The sequence below is a fragment of the Lucilia sericata genome, unplaced genomic scaffold, assembly GCF_015586225.1.
Source record: "Lucilia sericata isolate MDLA Ls3-8-SP2 unplaced genomic scaffold, ASM1558622v1 Contig001135F_arrow, whole genome shotgun sequence".
Classification (NCBI taxonomy): domain Eukaryota; kingdom Metazoa; phylum Arthropoda; class Insecta; order Diptera; family Calliphoridae; genus Lucilia; species Lucilia sericata.
Window position 1 is genome coordinate 78,610 of NW_023995106.1, and position 23,126 is coordinate 101,735.

The window sequence follows — 23,126 nt, forward strand, 5'->3', positions numbered from 1 at the left end:
AAAAGATTAGGTAATAATCATGGCAAGATTAGTTGCTTATGATATTCAATACTGATATTTTGATAATATTTGTTATATTGAAAATACGTAAATAAATTTAAAGAAATTAGTTCATAAACTTATAGCGTTTGGTGATGTTAGATGTAGAAGTTTTGTGCTATTACTTAGGTATAGATAATTTGTGATAGTAGTTATAAGAACTTTGGTGCTAATGTTTTAGGAACTTTAATTAATTCCTAACACTACTTATTTTCTATAAAATAATCTGTCATATCGGTATACATATAAAGAAGGTAATATAAGTCCTTTAAATCTTCCTTGTTTTGAGATGATAGAGTTTCATAACAAATCCATCTTTTTCGCATAGTTGAAAGAACAGGATCAGAAGATAGAAGTAAACTATTAAAAATATCTTCATTCTGTGATTGCCTGGAGCATTTTCTTGAGCTGAATAGTTGAACATGCTTAAAATCTCGATTCCTCGCTTCCTGGGCTTCTTCTGTTAACTCTCCAAGTGGAAGAATATTCGATTCAATTATTATTTGACCATGACACAATACTTTGTGTACTGTTGGTGTTAGTTCCCTCCATGGATACAGAGATACAAGTAATTTAGAAATTTCAGATGTATATTCCCCAAATCGATTTCCATTAATTTTATGTTTACTATTCAGTGCCATTAAAATAGTGTTAACTCTTCGAAGCAACTCCTTGTCGATTCCAGTTATTTTTGAAGTAATTTCGAAATCACGAAAAAACCTTCTCGCCGTATTACCGTCATTTGTACTACCGCAACTTGGAAGTGGTTTGTCGATGTTTAATCCCATCTGAACTTTAAATTCTTCTTGGATTCTGCTTTTTTCCGCAGCTCTCAGTTCTTTCAATTCTTCATTACTTTTTGTTGATTTAGTAAGATTCTCTGGCACACTTCTATATTTGAGGTCGTATGCTATGTGTAAAAAGTAATCCAAAAATCGTATTCTGGCATGAAGTGGTGAAATTCCGAAAGACAGGACTTCTTCATTAATACTTCTGCTTTTGTTATTTGAGATATTACACCTTGCCTTTATGAAACTAGGCAAACCTTCGCATTAATATTCTTAATCGCATCGCTTTGAGCAAAGTTTTTGCGATAACCCACTTGTCCAATTGAAAAAGTAATTGGCCTAGCTCTAAGATTGTAAGTTTTAGCATTTATCTCGTAAGCATTTTTTAAATTTTCCGCGATTTTATCCCTTAAAATACTTAACTTATCATCACGACTCAATACGATTGAAGGCTCAGATAATGAATTTATTTCCTTTAAAAGTTTATAAGATGTTCCGTGTGTAATCATATCCGTAAAGAGCATGATATGGTGTTAAAGCTACTGAATGGTGATGAGAGTTTCTCAAGGCACAGCTAATATGGGATAAGTTTACATCCCACTCTTTATGGTCATTTTTAAGATATGCTCTAATAGCACAAATTATTGACCGGTTAACCCGCTCAGAGGCATTGCTCTGAGGAGAATATAAGGCTGTGTAAGTATGTTGAATACCATACTTTTCTAGGAAGTTATTAAAATCATTTCCTTTGAATTGACTACCGTTATCTGATATAACAGCTTCGGGAACACCATAATGATGAAAGACTTGATGCTCTAAAAATTCAATTATACTAGCTGCATTACACTTTTTTAGTGGGCAAGTCCAATGGTATTTTGAGAAGTTATCTAAAACTATAAAGATTCCTACATAACATTTACGGCTTCGTGGATATGGACCCAGTAAGTCGATAAATATTCTATGTCCCATTTCCGGTTTTAAAATTCTGTTTGTTGGTTTGGAAGTTTTACAAATTTCGCAATTAAAAACGTATTCTCGCACATCAGTTACCATGCGTGGCCAGTAAAAGTTACGTCTGATAATATCTAACGTTTTTGATATCCCACCATGAGCCCCAACTAGTGAATCGTGAAACCGCTGTAAAATATCCTTGCGTAATCCTTCTGGAATCCAAAGTTTCCAACAGTTCTCATCTAATTCTTCGTCTCCTGTAGCAAATTTCAAACGGATGTAGATGTAGTTAGCAATAACTTTAATATCTGGAAAGTTTTGTGCATTTTCCAGGAATTTTCTCTTCAATTTTATATAATCAGGTGCTAAAAAATATGGTGATTCTAAGTCGACTTCAGGCTTAACATTCTCAATATCTAAAACTTCCGCTTCATGCATTCGACTAAGTGCATCTGTAACTATATTGTCCCTGCCTTTTCGGTGACTTATAGAAAACGAGTACCCTTGGAGTTTAAGAGCCCATCGAGCTAATCTCCCTTTAAGATCTGCCTGCTTCATTAACTATAATAAGCTACTGTGATCTGTGATGACTTCAAACTCCTGAAGTTCGATGTAGCAACGAAAACGATCAATAGCTTCTATGGCGGCTAAGCACTCTTTTTCTGTAACTGAATAGTTACGTTGCGCTGAATTAAGTTTGCGCGACATAAAAGCTATTGGATTTTCATTCTGTTCATCATCCAGTTGAACTAAAACGGCTCCTATTCCGAAATCGCTTGCATTACAATGTATATAACATTTTTTTTGAAACGTCTGGGTTTTTTAGTACTGGGCAGTTGTTAACAAGTTTTTAATCCTCTTGAATGCTTCCTCTGCCTCTTCTGTCCATAAAAACTTCTTCTTTTTGGAAAGTATGTCGGTAATTGGGTGAGTAACATCCGCAAAATTTGCGATAAACCTCCTATACCACCCTAAACCTAAAAATCCTCGAACTTGCTTAAGAGTTTTCGGGGTAGGCCATTGTAGAATAGAGTTAATTTTCTCAGGATCCGTGGATATTCCGCCATCACCTATAACGTATCCCAGGTACTTCACCTGTTTAACACAAAATTTACTTTTACACATATTCAATGTTAAATTGGCTTTCTTGAATTGTTCAGCTAACCTGACCAATACCGACAAATGCGAATCAAAGCTATCAGAAACTACGTATACATCATCAAGATATCCGAATACACAATATTTGAGTTCAGGAGGAATTATATGGTCCATGAGGCGACACATAGTTTGGGCGGCATTACAAAGCCCGAAGGGCATAACTGTAAATTGATATAAAGGTCTTCCTGGAATAGTAAAAGCTGTAATGGGTTTGGATTTTTCATCAAGTGCTACCTGCCAATACGCGTCTTTCAAGTCGATTTTAGAAATAATATTTGCCTTAGGTAAACGCGAGAAAATACCCTGTATATTGGGGAGGGGATATGCATCTTTTAAAGTGACTTCGTTAATTCTCCTTGCGTCCAAACATAGTCTTACTTTACCCGGTTTTATGACCATTCTCATGGGTGAACTCCATGGGCTAGAACTTGGTTTAATCACCCCTAAACTTAACATTCGATCTAACTCTTCAAATATTAATTTCTCTACCGCGGGAGAAACGGGGTGAAAACGTTGCTTTACTGGCCGCGAATTCCCTACATCAATTGAATGTGTTATTAAACTGGTTTTTCCTAAGCCATCTGTCTCAAAATTTGGAAATAATGATTTTACAATCTCTAGCTGTTGTTGTTGCCTAAATGTAAGTGGATATAATTCTTGTTCGACAGACTCTACATTCACATTAATTGATTGCTTACTATTGTTCGATATAAAACCACTTATTAAGCCGAATTTTTTCCAAAAATCCAGTCCTAGTATTAAGCGTTGAGTCATTTTTCTTACTAAATTACGATATTTTAGATCCAATTCTATGAAACATATAACTTTTTGTTCTCTACCATCCGCTGTTTTTACTAGCGATCGCATTTTATGAAAACCTTTAATTTCCGTAAAGTCCATGTTTGCTAAATCTTTGCCGAGGCAACTTACATTAGCTCCTGTATCTAACAATCCTAGTTCACTACGTTCTAAAAGTTCAACTTCCGCATAAAGTCTACCGTCACACAGTGGTATAGGAAAAAAAAAGAGGGAAATGATTCGGTAACTTCTAAACGGTTAATCCGATTTTAATGAAATTTGGTATGCACAAAGAGGAGGTGTTTTCGAGTTTAGGTTTTGAATTATAGTGCTCGATGAGGAGATTCTATATACGAAAGTTTTTTTAAATCGGAACTCAAATGAAGAAATAGGATCGTTTTAAAAATTTAACATAGCCGAGGTGTCCTAATTTGAGGACCCCCCGCCGGGCCCCTGGTTGGCCTATAAGGTCCAAATTCAAAACCTAAACTCGACAACACCTCCTCTTTGTGCATACCAAATTTCATTAAAATCGGATTAACCGTTTAGAAGTTATCGAATTATTTCCCTCTTTTTTTTTCTATACCACTGTGCATTGTTAAGCTTAGCTGATATGATACGTTAATAGAGAATTCCTTTATTTTTATGCAAATGGGCTCCAGTGCATTTATTTCATCTTTTAAATATTCCACTAAATCTTTTGTTGTTTTCTTTGACTCCTTTATATATTCAAATCCAATGGGTCTACAAAATTTTTTTGAACCCGGAGTTGTATTGATCCATATATCTTCAAATGAATTTCCGATGCTTGACGATGATGGATTAAGGGAATATGAACGAATTCGTAATGGCACTAATGATGACATAAATACACTTTTGTAGTCTGCTAATGTCCGACTTCCACAAGCTTGTTTGTATTCTGGAAGTGCTGATAAACCGTCACATCCCCACTTACACATTAAGACAACATCACAGTTATGAATTTTCCTTAGTTGGTCTTCTGAAAAGTCTGACACAATTCTTGATGCTGTGTTTTCGAGCAAAGATGATATATCAATACAAGCTTTCACATCATTAACAGCAATAGGTGATGGTAGGATAGTTTTTTTTTTCCTGGATCGCCTTGTATGATGGTAATATATTGTGTTCTTTTTCATGCAGAGCTTTCCTTAATATTTGGTACTTATTTCGACTGAGACCCAGTTCCAACATAAGCGCTATTGCTTCCTCTTCAGTAAAATATGATTGTGATGTTGGAGTTGGTATACTTTCCACAATTCGCTTAAGTCGTTTTGGTGATGCATTAGGAAGAATAGTTGCAATATGTACGGCATCCATAGGTTGGTTTTCCTTTTTCAGCATTTCGTTAAATGTATCAGCAATTTCCTCATTTGAGATTGAAAAAAGTTTTTGTGTGACCCTCTTTATACCCTCCACCACCATCAGTGGTGATAGAGGGTATATATAACTTTGTCATTCCGTGTGTAACACCAAGAAATATTCATCTGAGACCCAACAAAGTATATATATTCTTGGACCTTATGAAATTCTGAGTCGATTTAGCTATGTCCGTCTGTCCGTCCGTCCGTCCGTCCGTCCGTCTGTCTGTCTGTCTGTATAAAACATTCTCACGTTAACACGAAGCAACAAAAATTAACGAAATTCTCCCAAAATATTTATTATTGTCCTAGGCAGTTTGGTATTGAAAATGAGCAAAATCGGTTCACACCGGGAAAAGTTATGAATCAAAATTTGAAACAACCTCGAAAAAAATAAGCATTTTTTACACATTCTGATGTAATTTTCTCGAAAACTGTGAATGATAATTCCATGAAAATCAGCATACATTCGTTTCTATACAAGAGCTTGATTCCCGCTGAAAATTGCCTGAATCGGTCCACAATTTCATATACCTCCCATACAAAAGTACATATTCCCGGAAAATGGGTTTTTTATTAATAACTTCCGTCACAATGTCGAAATCTTTACAAAATTTTACAAATTAAAATCTTATGACAATAGAAATCATTCAGAGAAAAATTTTCTGGATCGGTCCATAATTGGACATAGCTCCAATACAAGGTCCCCTCCCGAAAATAACTTAAACGCACATAATTCATTTCTAAATCAAGTTATCTATATAAAATTTGGTACAAGTATTGCCCTCACATACAGAAGTATTACTTTGACATTTTTTTTTCCATCGGTCCATAATTGGTCATAGCTCCCATACAAGGTCCCCTCCCGAAAATCACTTAAACGCGCATAACTCATTACTAACATAAGACATCCATATACAATTTGGTACAAGTATTACTCATGTGCACAGAAATATTATTGTGAATTTTTTTCCGATCGGTCCATTATTGGTCATAGCTCCCATACAAGGTCCTATCCCTAAAATCACTTAAACGCGCATAACTCATTACAAAATTAAGATATCCATATAAAATTTGGTACATGTATTACTCTCACATACAGAAATATTACTGAGAAATTTTTTTTCTGATCGGTCCCATACACGGTCCCCTCCCGAAAATCACTGTGGAATTTTTTTCCTATCGGTCCATCCTTGGTCATAACTCCCATGCAAGGTTCCCTCCCGAAAATCACATAAACGCACATAACTCATTACAAAATATTGATATCCATACATTTAGCACAAATATTGCTCTTATATACATAAATTACACTATAAAATTGTTTTACGATCGGTCCATACTTGGTCATAGCTCTCATACTAGGCCCCCTCCAGAAAATTACTTAAATGTACAATATTAATTACCAAATAATGATATAGATACAGAATTTTGAAATTTTGTTTTTATATACACAAGGTCCTCTTTCGAAAATCTCTTAAATGCACATTACTCATTACCAAATAAAGCTATTGATACAAAAATTCTATTTCAAGATTTTTGCACGATCGGTTCATAACACACATTACTTATTACTAAATTACGATATAGATACAAAATTTTACTGAAATATAGCTTTCATTTCCAGAAGTTTTGCTTAACGAATTTTTTACGATCGGTCTATAATTGGTCATATCTCCCATACTAGGTCCTGCCCCTAAAACCGTATTTAACTAGTTGCATTATCAATTTGTGTAGAACAAAATTATATATATGTATTTTGATAATCCTTAAATCTTTCACACACATGCATACATGCAAATTAATAAAAATCGCCAAGCGTTGGTAATGTTCAATAAATCTTGGAATTGTAATAGATTTGAGCTGTTTGAATCTACGGATTTTTCTATTTAAGATATGAGAAAACTTTTTTCTACAAATATTTGATCAATTAGAAAAGTATTAATATAAAAGCAGCTGGTGGAGGGTATTGAAGATTCGGCTCAGCCGAATATAGCACTCTAACTTGTTTTTTTTTGACCTTATACATAAGTCTTCGTATGACTTGCAAGGCGCTCCTGTTGATGTGTTGTAAGTTGAGATTTCCGTAGTAGTTTCCATCCAACTACAAAATTTTAATCGAAATTTCTTTTGATTTCCATCCACAGACTTACTTTTTACATCAAAAAGTTTTGAAAAGTTTTCAATTTTTGATATGCCTGTTTTGTCTACTTTTCTACTATATGTAGTTTTTATATAATTTGAAATGTCTTCAATTCTTTCTGGCCCCATAAAACGGAACACAGCTCTTCGTAGTTTAATGTAATCTTCATTGTAGATTTATTAAATATGGTGCTTAAAATCTGAGAAGTTTACTTATATACCAATTCTTGTCATTTCCGATACAGGTATTCCAAAGTAAAAAATTACGAATTGTCTACCTATTAGCATTTAGGACTATATTACTATAACCTGTAATTCAGTCATTGATATTTCTTATTAGTGAATGAATCGAAATTATCATTACCTGTATATTTTTACCTACATGATCATAAACGAAACAGAACGAAATGATCTGTCGAAAAAATTTAGGTAAAAAATAGTTATAAATTTCTGAAAATTTAAGCATAATAGGACCTTTCAATTATAAGGATAAGCAAACAAATAGAAAATAGGTAAATATAAGATTTAAAAATGTTCTGTCATATTTAATACTAAAATATGAAAAATATGAAATTAAAGGATACAGGTTTAAATGAACATATTTTTGAATGTAATTGAGAATTTCCATATCTAACTAAAAAAAGATATTAAGGGCCTATTAAAATTTTGATATAAATCATAGTTTTAGAAATTAAACTAATATGTAATATATGACAAAATCTTTATTTATGAACAAAACTCAATGAAATTTTCAACACTTGTTAAATTTGTCATTTCAAATAAGAAAATGCAAAAAAAAAAATTGAAAAGGTCAAAGGGCATCCCGCAATTCCCAAAAAGAGGAATGAAAATCCCAAAAATGGGATTTTTTACATTTTTGCCCATAGGGTCCACATTTCTTTCAGGGCTGGGAAAATACTTTTGGAGTAAATAGAAAACATATTGAGGTTTCCAGAACTGCTTTCAGTTTTCTGATCCCAGCTTTGGGATTTTAGAACAGGTCGCCCAAGGTTTAAGTTTTGATAAAAAATAGGTCATATTCGGAAGGACACAGTGGCAACATTTTCAAAAAATAGGACAAGTTTTTTACGCCAAAGCGTTCTGCGTAAAGATACCTTTTAGAAAACTATAAAATTGTTATATGTTCTTAAAGAAAATTTTATTTTATTAATAAAAGAGTTAAGACACATTTTTGGCAAAAAAACGGCAAAAATCAAAATTTTTTGAATTTTTAAATTAAAAAACGTATATTTTTGGATCTGTAAATGATATTGATCTGAAATTTTTTGTATATTATTGGAAATTTTGTTGTCTAACTAACAAGAAGTTAGTCCATTTGGTCTAAAATTACGCCCGGTATTCAAAAAAAGGAGGACCAAGGTATGGTAAATTTTGTATCACTAAATTTTTAAATGCCTATAACTCGGATATTATAAGAGATAAGTAGTATGTCCAAGCATGTTTCAAGATCTCGTCGAGCGCTTTCAGAAAATATAAAAATCTTTGTATTTGGATGAAAAACAAAAATGTCGTAGGTACCCTACTTTGAGCCGCCATAGCGCCGTCCCTGGGGCATCTGCAGGGTTCATCTTCAAAACTTAAACTCGAATACTCCTTGGCTACGCTCACGCCAAATTTTATCCCGATCGGATCAGCCGTTTAGAAATGCCAGATTTATATCCAAAAAATTTCGATTCTGCCCCACTGTGCATTAGTCATAAAGTTGAGGATCAGGAAATCCAAATTTTATTCTTAAAAATAAAACCAATTTGGCAAAAAGAATTCACTTAAGTACTTTAATTATATAAAATGTGATGATAAATTATGAAATTCTTACCAAATATTCCTATTAATTTTTTTATTTTTGTGAAAACAAATTTTCTCTAAAATTTAATTTATCCCTTAGAATAATTTTGCAACTTGTTAGAACGATGAACAAAATTAAAAAGAAAGATTTCCTTCATTTCCTAATTTAATTTATCTTTTGACAACCAGATTTTCGCTTTATCGTTATTAACAGTATGGCTACCGAAAAGGTAAACAACTGGTATGATTTGCCAATATCTCAAAGATAAAGAAAACCGTTAAAAATTCAAAATTTATTTATAAACATTAAATCTAAGTTTTTTCTACAAAAAAAAAAAATATATATATCTAAACAAAATATAAGATTTGAAACGCCGATTGTACATTACAACCCGTATAATCTTATAGAATTTTCGTAAAAGATTAGCCGGAAAACACAATCAAGTCTTTATATCCTTTGCATGATATGTCGCAATGTTTTTGCTATTTTCAATATCTTCCAATATGTAGTAACAATTCCCTAACCTTTGTTTTACCCTTTGTAATCATTTTGTTTCTTAAGTCGACACACAAGTTTCGGTTTCCCTGCATAAATCTAATTATGACTGAGTTCTATAAAAATGAAAAGTGTTCGAAATGATCAATACCTGGAACTTCACGCACGTCTTGCAGACTAGCTTGTTCGGGAGTTGTGGGCGAGGTTCTTTGTTCCGCATATAGACCATAGTTTTTTTCTTGGGCTAAAATATATATATAAAAAAACCCCGAACACACCTACTTTTACCTACGACCCTGAATAATCACATTAAAAGAGTTCTTATTTCAGTTTCAATGTATATTCAAGAGAAATCAAATTTATGGATAATGATCATTTACAAAATAATTATAAGTATGTATATTATAAATATGTATGTTTGAAAGTTGACAAAATTTAGCGACTAATTTAGAATAAGAAGAACAATAACAAAGAAATTTTAAGCTCACATTAACTTTTACATTACTCTTTTAATAAGAGTTAGCACAATTCATATTTCTCTTTAAACAAATGAGTAAATTCTATATAATGTCTTTGTTATTGTTCTTACTTACGAAAAATAATCAATTAAAACTTAGTAAATTGTAATTTAAAGAGATAAGTGTAAAACAAAATCAAATTACACGTAAATATACGTAAATATGTAGGTATGTAAATCAAAGAAATAAGAGCAAAATTACAAACTTACAGGATTTTGGTTGATTCCATCGACGCTGAAGGCCTTCTGCTGTGGTTGGAATTGTTGTTGTCAAAATTTATTTAAATTAACATTAGTATGTTAATGATCTACATATACGTATATTTTTATGTATAAGGGATAATGTTAAGGTTTATGATTAGGAGTTTTTAGCTTAGATTAGAACAGTATATATATAAGGTTTTAGACTTAGCTTTTATCTTATACATACATTAGTTGTATACATATAAAGTGTTATATTTTGTTTTGAATTTAGGTCAGTTTTAGAATAGGAAGTAGGACATGTTCTTTTTGAATTGTTGTAGTTTTTTTTGGTATAGATTTAAATTAGTAGACATAATAAGTAGGAAATAAAAGATTAGGTAATAATCATGGCAAGATTAGTTGCTTATGATATTCAATACTGATATTTTGATAATATTTGTTATATTGAAAATACGTAAATAAATTTAAAGAAATTAGTTCATAAACTTATAGCGTTTGGTGATGTTAGATGTAGAAGTTTTGTGCTATTACTTAGGTATAGATAATTTGTGATAGTAGTTATAAGAACTTTGGTGCTAATGTTTTAGGAACTTTAATTAATTCCTAACACTACTTATTTTCTATAAAATAATCTGTCATATCGGTATACATATCAAGAAGGTAATATAAGTCCTTTAAATCTTCCTTGTTTTGAGATGATAGATTTTCATAACAAATCCATCTTTTTCGCATAGTTGAAAGAACAGGATCAGAAGGTAGAAGTAAACTATTAAAAATATCTTCATTCTGTGATTGCCTGGAGCATTTTCTTGAGCTGAATAGTTGAACATGCTTAAAATCTCGATTCCTCGCTTCCTGGGCTTTTTCTGTTAACTCTCCAAGTGGAAGAATATTCGATTCAATTATTATTTGACCATGACACAATACTTTGTGTACTGTTGGTGTTAGTTCCCTCCATGGATACAGAGATACAAGTAATTTAGAAATTTCAGATGTATATTCCCCAAATCGATTTCCATTAATTTTATGTTTACTATTCAGTGCCATTAAAATAGTGTTAACTCTTCGAAGCAACTCCTTGTCGATTCCAGTTATTTTTGAAGTAATTTCGAAATCACGAAAAAACCTTCTCGCCGTATTACCGTCATTTGTACTACCGCAACTTGGAAGTGGTTTGTCGATGTTTAATCCCATCTGAACTTTAAATTCTTCTTGGATTCTGCTTTTTTCCGCAGCTCTCAGTTCTTTCAATTCTTCATTACTTTTTGTTGATTTAGTAAGATTCTCTGGCACACTTCTATATTTGAGGTCGTATGCTATGTGTAAAAAGTAATCCAAAAATCGTATTCTGGCATGAAGTGGTGAAATTCCGAAAGACAGGACTTCTTCATTAATACTTCTGCTTTTGTTTATATTTGAGAATTGCGGCTTTTTCTCATTACATATTGAGCATCTCCAGAAGGAAGAAGTTTCTGTTATGGCATTGCTGACCTTTCCATCAATCATTGTTAAGCTTAGCTGATATGATACGTTAATAGAGAATTCCTTTATTTTTATGCAAATGGGCTCCAGTGCATTTATTTCATCTTTTAAATATTCCACTAAATCTTTTGTTGTTTTCTTTGACTCCTTTATATATTCAAATCCAATGGGTCTACAAAAATTTTTTGAACCCGGAGTTGTATTGATCCATATATCTTCAAATGAATTTCCGATGCTTGACGATGATGGATTAAGGGAATATGAACGAATTCGTAATGGCACTAATGATGACATAAATACACTTTTGTAGTCTGCTAATGTCCGACTTCCACAAGCTTGTTTGTATTCTGGAAGTGCTGATAAACCGTCACATCCCCACTTACACATTAAGACAACATCACAGTTATGAATTTTCCTTAGTTGGTCTTCTGAAAAGTCTGACACAATTCTTGATGCTGTGTTTTCGAGCAAAGATGATATATCAATACAAGCTTTCACATCATTAACAGCAATAGGTGATGGTAGGATAGTTTTTTTTTTCCTGGATCGCCTTGTATGATGGTAATATATTGTGTCCTTTTTTATGCAGAGCTTTCCTTAATATTTGGTACTTATTTCGACTGAGACCCAGTTCCAACATAAGCGCTATTGCTTCCTCTTCAGTAAAATTTGATTGTGATGTTGGAGTTGGTATACTTTCCACAATTCGCTTAAGTCGTTTTGGTGATGCATTAGGAAGAATAGTTGCAATATGTACGGCATCCATAGGTTGGTTTTCCTTCTTCAGCATTTCGTTAAATGTATCAGCAATTTCCTCATTTGAGATTGAAAAAAGTTTTTGTGTGACCCTCTTTTTTTTGACCTTATACATAAGTCTTCGTATGACTTGCAAGGCGCTCCTGTTGATGTGTTGTAAGTTGAGATTTCCGTAGTAGTTTCCATCCAACTACAAAATTTTAATCGAAATTTCTTTTGATTTCCATCCACAGACTTACTTTTTACATCAAAAAGTTTTGAAAAGTTTTCAATTTTTGATATGCCTGTTTTGTCTACTTTTCTACTATATGTAGTTTTTATATAATTTGAAATGTCTTCAATTCTTTCTGGCCCCATAAAACGGAACACAGCTCTTCGTAGTTTAATGTAATCTTCATTGTAGATTTATTAAATATGGTGCTTAAAATCTGAGAAGTTTACTTATATACCAATTCTTGTCATTTCCGATACAGGTATTCCAAAGTAAAAAATTACGAATTGTCTACCTATTAGCATTTAGGACTATATTACTATAACCTGTAATTCAGTCATTGATATTTCTTATTAGTGAATGAATCGAAATTATCATTACCTGTATATTTTTACCTACATGATCATAAACGAAACAGAACGAAATGATCTGTCGAAAAAATTTAGATAAAAAATAGTTATAAATTTCTGAAAATTTAAGCATAATAGGAGCTTTCAATTATAAGGATAAGCAAACAAATAGAAAATAGGTAAATATAAGATTTAAATATGTTCTGTCATATTTAATACTAAAATATGAAAAATATGAAATTAAAGGATACAGGTTTAAATGAACATATTTTTGAATGTAATTGAGATATTGGCTTGAAAATTTTTGTAAAGAATCGAGAATTTCCATATCTAACTAAAAAAAGATATTAAGGGCCTATTAAAATTTTGATATAAATCATAGTTTTAGAAATTAAACTAATATGTAATATATGACAAAATCTTTATTTATGAACAAAACTCAATGAAATTTTCAACACTTGTTAAATTTGTCATTTCAAATAAGAAAATGCAAAAAAAAAATTGAAAAGGTCAAAGGGCATCCCGCAATTCCCAAAAAGAGGAATGAAAATCCCAAAAATGGGATTTTTTACATTTTTGCCCATAGGGTCCACATTTCTTTCAGGGCTGGGAAAATACTTTTGGAGTAAATAGAAAACATATTGAGGTTTCCAGAACTGCTTTCAGTTTTCTGATCCCAGCTTTGGGATTTTAGAACAGGTCGCCCAAAGTTTAAGTTTTGATAAAAAATAGGTCATATTCGGAAGGACACAGTGGCAACATTTTCAAAAAATAGGACAAGTTTTTTACGCCAAAGCGTTCTGCGTAAAGATACCTTTTAGAAAACTATAAAATTGTTATATGTTCTTAAAGAAAATTTTATTTTATTAATAAAAGAGTTAAGACACATTTTTGGCTAAAAAACGGCAAAAATCAAAATTTTTTTAATTTTTAAATTAAAAAACGTATATTTTTGGATCTGTAAATGATATTGATCTGAAATTTTTTGTATATTATTGGAAATTTTGTTGTCTAACTAACAAGAAGTTAGTCTATTTGGTCTAAAATTACGCCCGGTATTCAAAAAAAGGAGGACCAAGATATGGTAAATTTTGTATCACTAAATTTTTAAATGCCTATAACTCGGATATTATAAGAGATAAGTAGTATGTCCAAGCATGTTTCAAGATCTCGTCGAGCGCTTTCAGAAAATATAAAAATCTTTGTATTTGGATGAAAAACAAAAATGTCGTAGGTACCCTACTTTGAGCCGCCATAGCGCCGTCCCTGGGGCATCTGCAGGGTTCATCTTCAAAACTTAAACTCGAATACTTCTTGGCTACGCTCACGCCAAATTTTATCCCGATCGGATCAGCCGTTTAGAAATGCCAGATTTATATCCAAAAAATTTCGATTCTGCCCCACTGTGCATTAGTCATAAAGTTGAGGATCAGGAAATCCAAATTTTATTCTTAAAAATAAAACCAATTTGGCAAAAAGAATTCACTTAAGTACTTTAATTATATAAAATGTGATGATAAATTATGAAATTCTTACCAAATATTCCTATTAATTTTTTTATTTTTGTGAAAACAAATTTTCTCTAAAATTTAATTTATCCCTTAGAATAATTTTGCAACTTGTTAGAACGATGAACAAAATTAAAAAGAAAGATTTCCTTCATTTCCTAATTTAATTTATCTTTTGACAACCAGATTTTCGCTTTATCGTTATTAACAGTATGGCTACCGAAAAGGTAAACAACTGGTATGATTTGCCAATATCTCAAAGATAAAGAAAACCGTTAAAAATTCAAAATTTATTTATAAACATTAAATCTATGTTTTTTCTACAAAAAAAAATATATCTAAACAAAATATAAGATTTGAAACGCCGATTGTACATTACAACCCGTATAATCTTATAGAATTTTCGTAAAAGATTAGCCGGAAAACAAAATCAAGTCTTTATATCCTTTGCATGATATGTCGCAATGTTTTTGCTATTTTCAATATCTTCCAATATGTAGTAACAATTCCCTAACCTTTGTTTTACCCTTTGTAATCATTTTGTTTCTTAAGTCGACACACAAGTTTCGGTTTCCCTGCATAAATCTAATTATGACTGAGTTCTATAAAAATGAAAAGTGTTCGAAATGATCAATACCTGGAACTTCACGCACGTCTTGCAGACTAGCTTGTTCGGGAGTTGTGGGCGAGGTTCTTTGTTCCGCATATAGACCGAATTACAAAAAAAAAATACGTGCGTTTGAATGCCTTAACTATCCAACTGAAATAATGTACATACTCTTCAGACCTTACTGTTTTTGCCTATTCTAGCAGCTAGATGGAAATGCTGTGGCCCCTTATCCCTCCCAACCATAGTTTTTTTCTTGGGCTAAAATATATATATAAAAAAACCCCGAACACACCTACTTTTACCTACGACCCTGAATAATCACATTAAAAGAGTTCTTATTTCAGTTTCAATATATATTCAAGAGAAATCAAATTTATGGATAATGATCATTTACAAAATAATTATAAGTATGTATATTATAAATATGTATGTTTAAAAGTTGACAAAATTTAGCGACTAATTTAGAATAAGAAGAACAATAACAAAGAAATTTTAAGCTCACATTAACTTTTACATTACTCTTTTAATAAGAGTTAGCACAATTCATATTTCTCTTTAAACAAATGAGTAAATTCTATATAATGTCTTTGTTATTGTTCTTACTTACGAAAAATAATCAATTAAAACTTAGTAAATTGTAATTTAAAGAGATAAGTGTAAAACAAAATCAAATTACACGTAAATATACGTAAATATGTAGGTATGTAAATCAAAGAAATAAGAGCAAAATTACAAACTTACAGGACTTTGGTTGATTCCATCGACGCTGAAGGCCTTCTGCTGTGGTTGGAATTGTTGTCAAAATTTATATAAATTAACATTAGTATGTTAATATACGTATATTTTTATGTATAATGGATAATGTTAAGGTTTATGATTAGGAGTTTTTAGCTTAGATTAGAACAAAAAAATATATAAGGTTTTAGACTTAGCTTTTATCTTATACATACATTAGTTGTATACATATAAAGTGTTATATTTTGTTTTGAATTTAGGTCAGTTTTAGAATAGGAAGTAGGACATGTTCTTTTTGAATTGTTGTAGTTTTTTTTTTTGGTATAGATTTAAATTAGTAGACATAATAAGTAGGAAATAAAAGATTAGGTAATAATCATGGCAAGATTAGTTGCTTATGATATTCAATACTGATATTTTGATAATATTTGTTATATTGAAAATACGTAAATAAATTTAAAGAAATTAGTTCATAAACTTATAGCGTTTGGTGATGTTAGATGTAGAAGTTTTGTGCTATTACTTAGGTATAGATAATTTGTGATAGTAGTTATAAGAACTTTGGTGCTAATGTTTTAGGAACTTTAATTAATTCCTAACACTACTTATTTTCTATAAAATAATCTGTCATATCGGTATACATATCAAGAAGGTAATATAAGTCCTTTAAATCTTCCTTGTTTTGAGATGATAGAGTTTCATAACAAATCCATCTTTTTCGCATAGTTGAAAGAACAGGATCAGAAGATAGAAGTAAACTATTAAAAATATCTTCATTCTGTGATTGCCTGGAGCATTTTCTTGAGCTGAATAGTTGAACATGCTTAAAATCTCGATTCCTCGCTTCCTGGGCTTCTTCTGTTAACTCTCCAAGTGGAAGAATATTCGATTCAATTATTATTTGACCATGACACAATACTTTGTGTACTGTTGGTGTTAGTTCCCTCCATGGATACAGAGATACAAGTAATTTAGAAATTTCAGATGTATATTCCCCAAATCGATTTCCATTAATTTTATGTTTACTATTCAGTGCCATTAAAATAGTGTTAACTCTTCGAAGCAACTCCTTGTCGATTCCAGTTATTTTTGAAGTAATTTCGAAATCACGAAAAAACCTTCTCGCCGTATTACCGTCATTTGTACTACCGCAACTTGGAAGTGGTTTGTCGATGTTTAATCCCATCTGAACTTTAAATTCTTCTTGGATTCTGCTTTTTTCCGCAGCTCTCAGTTCTTTCAATTCTTCATTACTTTTTGTTGATTTAGTAAGATTCTCTGGCACACTTCTATATTTGAGGTCGTATGCTATGTGTAAAAAGTAATCCAAAAATCGTATTCTGGCATGAAGTGGTGAAATTCCGAAAGACAGGACTTCTTCATTAATACTTCTGCTTTTGTTTATATTTGAGAATTGCGACTTTTTCTCATTACATATTGAGCATCTCCAGAAGGAAGAAGTTTCTGTTATGGCATTGCTGACCTTTCCATCAATCATTGTTAAGCTTAGCTGATATGATACGTTAATAGAGAATTCCTTTATTTTTATGCAAATGGGCTCCAGTGCATTTATTTCATCTTTTAAATATTCCACTAAATCTTTTGTTGTTTTCTTTGACTCCTTTATATATTCAAATCCAATGGGTCTACAAAAATTTTTTGAACCCGGAGTTGTATTGATCCATATATCTTCAAATGAATTTCCGATGCTTGACGATGATGGATTAAGGGAATATGAACGAATTCGTAATGGCACTAATGATGACATAAATACACTTTTGTAGTCTGCTAATGTCCGACTTCCACAAGCTTGTTTGTATTCTGGAAGTGCTGATAAACCGTCACATCCCCACTTACACATTAAGACAACATCACAGTTATGAATTTTCCTTAGTTGGTCTTCTGAAAAGTCTGACACAATTCTTGATGCTGTGTTTTCGAGCAAAGATGATATATCAATACAAGCTTTCACATCATTAACAGCAATAGGTGATGGTAGGATAGTTTTTTTTTTTCCTGGATCGCCTTGTATGATGGTAATATATTGTGTCCTTTTTCATGCAGAGCTTTCCTTAATATTTGGTACTTATTTCGACTGAGACCCAGTTCCAACATAAGCGCTATTGCTTCCTCTTCAGTAAAATTTGATTGTGATGTTGGAGTTGGTATACTTTCCACAATTCGCTTAAGTCGTTTTGGTGATGCATTAGGAAGAATAGTTGCAATATGTACGGCATCCATAGGTTGGTTTTCCTTTTTCAGCATTTCGTTAAATGTATCAGCAATTTCCTCATTTGAGATTGAAAAAAGTTTTTGTGTGACCCTCTTTTTTTTTGACCTTATACATAAGTCTTCGTATGACTTGCAAGGCGCTCCTGTTGATGTGTTGTAAGTTGAGATTTCCGTAGTAGTTTCCATCCAACTACAAAATTTTAATCGAAATTTCTTTTGATTTCCATCCACAGACTTACTTTTTACATCAAAAAGTTTTGAAAAGTTTTCAATTTTTGATATGCCTGTTTTGTCTACTTTTCTACTATATGTAGTTTTTATATAATTTGAAATGTCTTCAATTCTTTCTGGCCCCATAAAACGGAACACAGCTCTTCGTAGTTTAATGTAATCTTCATTGTAGATTTATTAAATATGGTGCTTAAAATCTGAGAAGTTTACTTATATACCAATTCTTGTCATTTCCGATACAGGTATTCCAAAGTAAAAAATTACGAATTGTCTACCTATTAGCATTTAGGACTATATTACTATAACCTGTAATTCAGTCATTGATATTTCTTATTAGTGAATGAATCGAAATTATCATTACCTGTATATTTTTACCTACATGATCATAAACGAAACAGAACGAAATGATCTGTCGAAAAAATTTAGGTAAAAAATAGTTATAAATTTCTGAAAATTTAAGCATAATAGGACCTTTCAATTATAAATATAAATAAAAGATTTAAATAAATATAAGATTTAAAAATGTTCTGTCATATTTAATACTAAAATATGAAAAATATGAAATTAAAGGATACAGGTTTAAATGAACATATTTTTGAATGTAATTGAGATATTGGCTTGAAAATTTTTGTAAAGAATCGAGAATTTCCATATCTAACTAAAAAAAGATATTAAGGGCCTATTAAAATTTTGATATAAATCATAGTTTTAGAAATTAAACTAATATGTAATATATGACAAAATCTTTATTTATGAACAAAACTCAATGAAATTTTCAACACTTGTTAAATTTGTCATTTCAAATAAGAAAATGCAAAAAAAAAAATTGAAAAGGTCAAAGGGCATCCCGCAATTCCCAAAAAGAGGAATGAAAATCCCAAAAATGGGATTTTTTACATTTTTGCCCATAGGGTCCACATTTCTTTCAGGGCTGGGAAAATACTTTTGGAGTAAATAGAAAACATATTGAGGTTTCCAGAACTGCTTTCAGTTTTCTGATCCCAGCTTTGGGATTTTAGAACAGGTCGCCCAAAGTTTAAGTTTTGATAAAAAATAGGTCATATTCGGAAGGACACAGTGGCAACATTTTCAAAAAATAGGACAAGTTTTTTACGCCAAAGCGTTCTGCGTAAAGATACCTTTTAGAAAACTATAAAATTGTTATATGTTCTTAAAGAAAATTTTATTTTATTAATAAAAGAGTTAAGACACATTTTTGGCTAAAAAACGGCAAAAATCAAAATTTTTTTAATTTTTAAATTAAAAAACGTATATTTTTGGATCTGTAAATGATATTGATCTGAAATTTTTTGTATATTATTGGAAATTTTGTTGTCTAACTAACAAGAAGTTAGTCCATTTGGTCTAAAATTACGCCCGGTATTCAAAAAAAGGAGGACCAAGATATGGTAAATTTTGTATCACTAAATTTTTAAATGCCTATAACTCGGATATTATAAGAGATAAGTAGTATGTCCAAGCATGTTTCAAGATCTCGTCGAGCGCTTTCAGAAAATATAAAAATCTTTGTATTTGGATGAAAAACAAAAATGTCGTAGGTACCCTACTTTGAGCCGCCACAGCGCCGTCCCTGGGGCATCTGCAGGGTTCATCTTCAAAACTTAAACTCGAATAATCCTTGGCTACGCTCACGCCAAATTTTATCCCGATCGGATCAGCCGTTTAGAAATGCCAGATTTATATCCAAAAAATTTCGATTCTGCCCCACTGTGCATTAGTCATAAAGTTGAGGATCAGGAAATCCAAATTTTATTCTTAAAAATAAAACCTATTTGGCAAAAAGAATTCACTTAAGTACTTTAATTATATAAAATGTGATGATAAATTATGAAATTCTTACCAAATATTCCTATTAATTTTTTTATTTTTGTGAAAACAAATTTTCTCTAAAATTTAATTTATCCCTTAGAATAATTTTGCAACTTGTTAGAACGATGAACAAAATTAAAAAGAAAGATTTCCTTCATTTCCTAATTTAATTTATCTTTTGACAACCAGATTTTCGCTTTATCGTTATTAACAGTATGGCTACCGAAAAGGTAAACAACTGGTATGATTTACCAATATCTCAAAGATAAAGAAAACCGTTAAAAATTCAAAATTTATTTATAAACATTAAATCTAAGTTTTTTCTACAAAACAAAAAAAATATATCTAAACAAAATATAAGATTTGAAACGCCGATTGTACATTACAACCCGTATAATCTTATAGAATTTTCGTAAAAGATTAGCCGGAAAACACAATCAAGTCTTTATATGCTTTGCATGATATGTCGCAATGTTTTTGCTATTTTCAATATCTTCCAATCTAAACAAAATATAAGATTTGAAACGCCGATTGTACATTACAACCCGTATAATCTTATAGAATTTTCGTAAAAGATTAGCCGGAAAACACAATCAAGTCTTTATATCCTTTGCATGATATGTCGCAATGTTTTTGCTATTTTCAATATCTTCCAATATGTAGTAACAATTCCCTAACCTTTGTTTTACCCTTTGTAATCATTTTGTTTCTTAAGTCGACACACAAGTTTCGGTTTCCCTGCATAAATCTAATTATGACTGAGTTCTATAAAAATGAAAAGTGTTCGAAATGATCAATACCTGGAACTTCACGCACGTCTTGCAGACTAGCTTGTTCGGGAGTTGTGGGCGAGGTTCTTTGTTCCGCATATAGACCGAATTACAAAAAAAAAAAAAAAATACGTGCGTTTGAATGCCTTAACTATCCAACTGAAATAATGTACATACTCTTCAGACCTTACTGTTTTTGCCTATTCTAGCAGCTAGATGGAAATGCTGTGGCCCCTTATCCCTCCCAACCATAGTTTTTTTCTTGGGCTAAAATATATATATAAAAAAACCCCGAACACACCTACTTTTACCTACGACCCTGAATAATCACATTAAAAGAGTTCTTATTTCAGTTTCAATATATATTCAAGAGAAATCAAATTTATGGATAATGATCATTTACAAAATAATTATAAGTATGTATATTATAAATATGTATGTTTGAAAGTTGACAAAATTTAGCGACTAATTTAGAATAAGAAGAACAATAACAAAGAAATTTTAAGCTCACATTAACTTTTACATTACTCTTTTAATAAGAGTTAGCACAATTCATATTTCTCTTTAAGCAAATGAGTAAATTCTATATAATGTCTTTGTTATTGTTCTTACTTACGAAAAATAATCAATTAAAACTTAGTAAATTGTAATTTAAAGAGATAAGTGTAAAACAAAATCAAATTACACGTAAATATACGTAAATATGTAGGTATGTAAATCAAAGAAATAAGAGCAAAATTACAAACTTACAGGACTTTGGTTGATTCCATCGACGCTGAAGGCCTTCTGCTGTGGTTGGAATTGTTGTCAAAATTTATATAAATTAACATTAGTATGTTAATATACGTATATTTTTATGTATAATGGATAATGTTAAGGTTTATGATTAGGAGTTTTTAGCTTAGATTAGAACAAAAAAATATATAAGGTTTTAGACTTAGCTTTTATCTTATACATACATTAGTTGTATACATATAAAGTGTTATATTTTGTTTTGAATTTAGGTCAGTTTTAGAATAGGAAGTAGGACATGTTCTTTCTGAATTGTTGTAGTTTTTTTTTTTGGTATAGATTTAAATTAGTAGACATAATAAGTAGGAAATAAAAGATTAGGTAATAATCATGGCAAGATTAGTTGCTTATGATATTCAATACTGATATTTTGATAATATTTGTTATATTGAAAATACGTAAATAAATTTAAAGAAATTAGTTCATAAACTTATAGCGTTTGGTGATGTTAGATGTAGAAGTTTTGTGCTATTACTTAGGTATAGATAATTTGTGATAGTAGTTATAAGAACTTTGGTGCTAATGTTTTAGGAACTTTGTGATATTATTTGTAAGAAATTTTTAACTGGATTAAGACATATTAGATATTGGTTGCTATTAATAAAATTAACGTTAGATTTAATAAATCAATACTAAATATAGACTATTTTAGGTCAGTATTCTAATTTCACGTTTTAGGCTGAAGATTATTTAAGGATTTTTATTTGTCCAAACTTTAGGTAGACTCGGTTTAAACCATGTGATATGTCGTTGTAATGCGTAGATTATGTTGAATAGGCCTGTGTAAATTTCTTTCGCAACCATGTGTTCTCTAGTTATACAACATGTAAGATCTTTTTGAAATTGTGTGGTGGAAAATATGATGGACTGTTTCCATGGGTAATACCGCTCGTTATGTCTCTCGGAGTGGTGGAATGGACAGGTGGTTGGACCACGTGTCTTCCGAGAAGACTCCTCGAGAGTATTTGAATTCCTATGTATACAATTACACTTATGAATTCCAATAAAATGATGGATTCAGATGGATTAATATAAAATTATTAAAAATTTTGAAATTAACACAAGATTTTTCTTAAATTCGGTTTTTAAAAATTTTAGACAATATTTAATTAAACGTGATCAAATTACAGAAACTTTAACTGTATAACACGTTTTTTTTTTCTTTTTAATTTATATCTTTCCACACTTTTTTAATGTTAATTCCTCAATGTCTGTATGCAAAAAGACCTGAATTGGGGATTAAAAATCTTTTATTACCCTTCTTTTTGCGTATTAATTAATGACTTTTAACTCATTAAAAGAAATAAAAAAACTCAAAAGCTTTCAAAAGAGTACATGTAA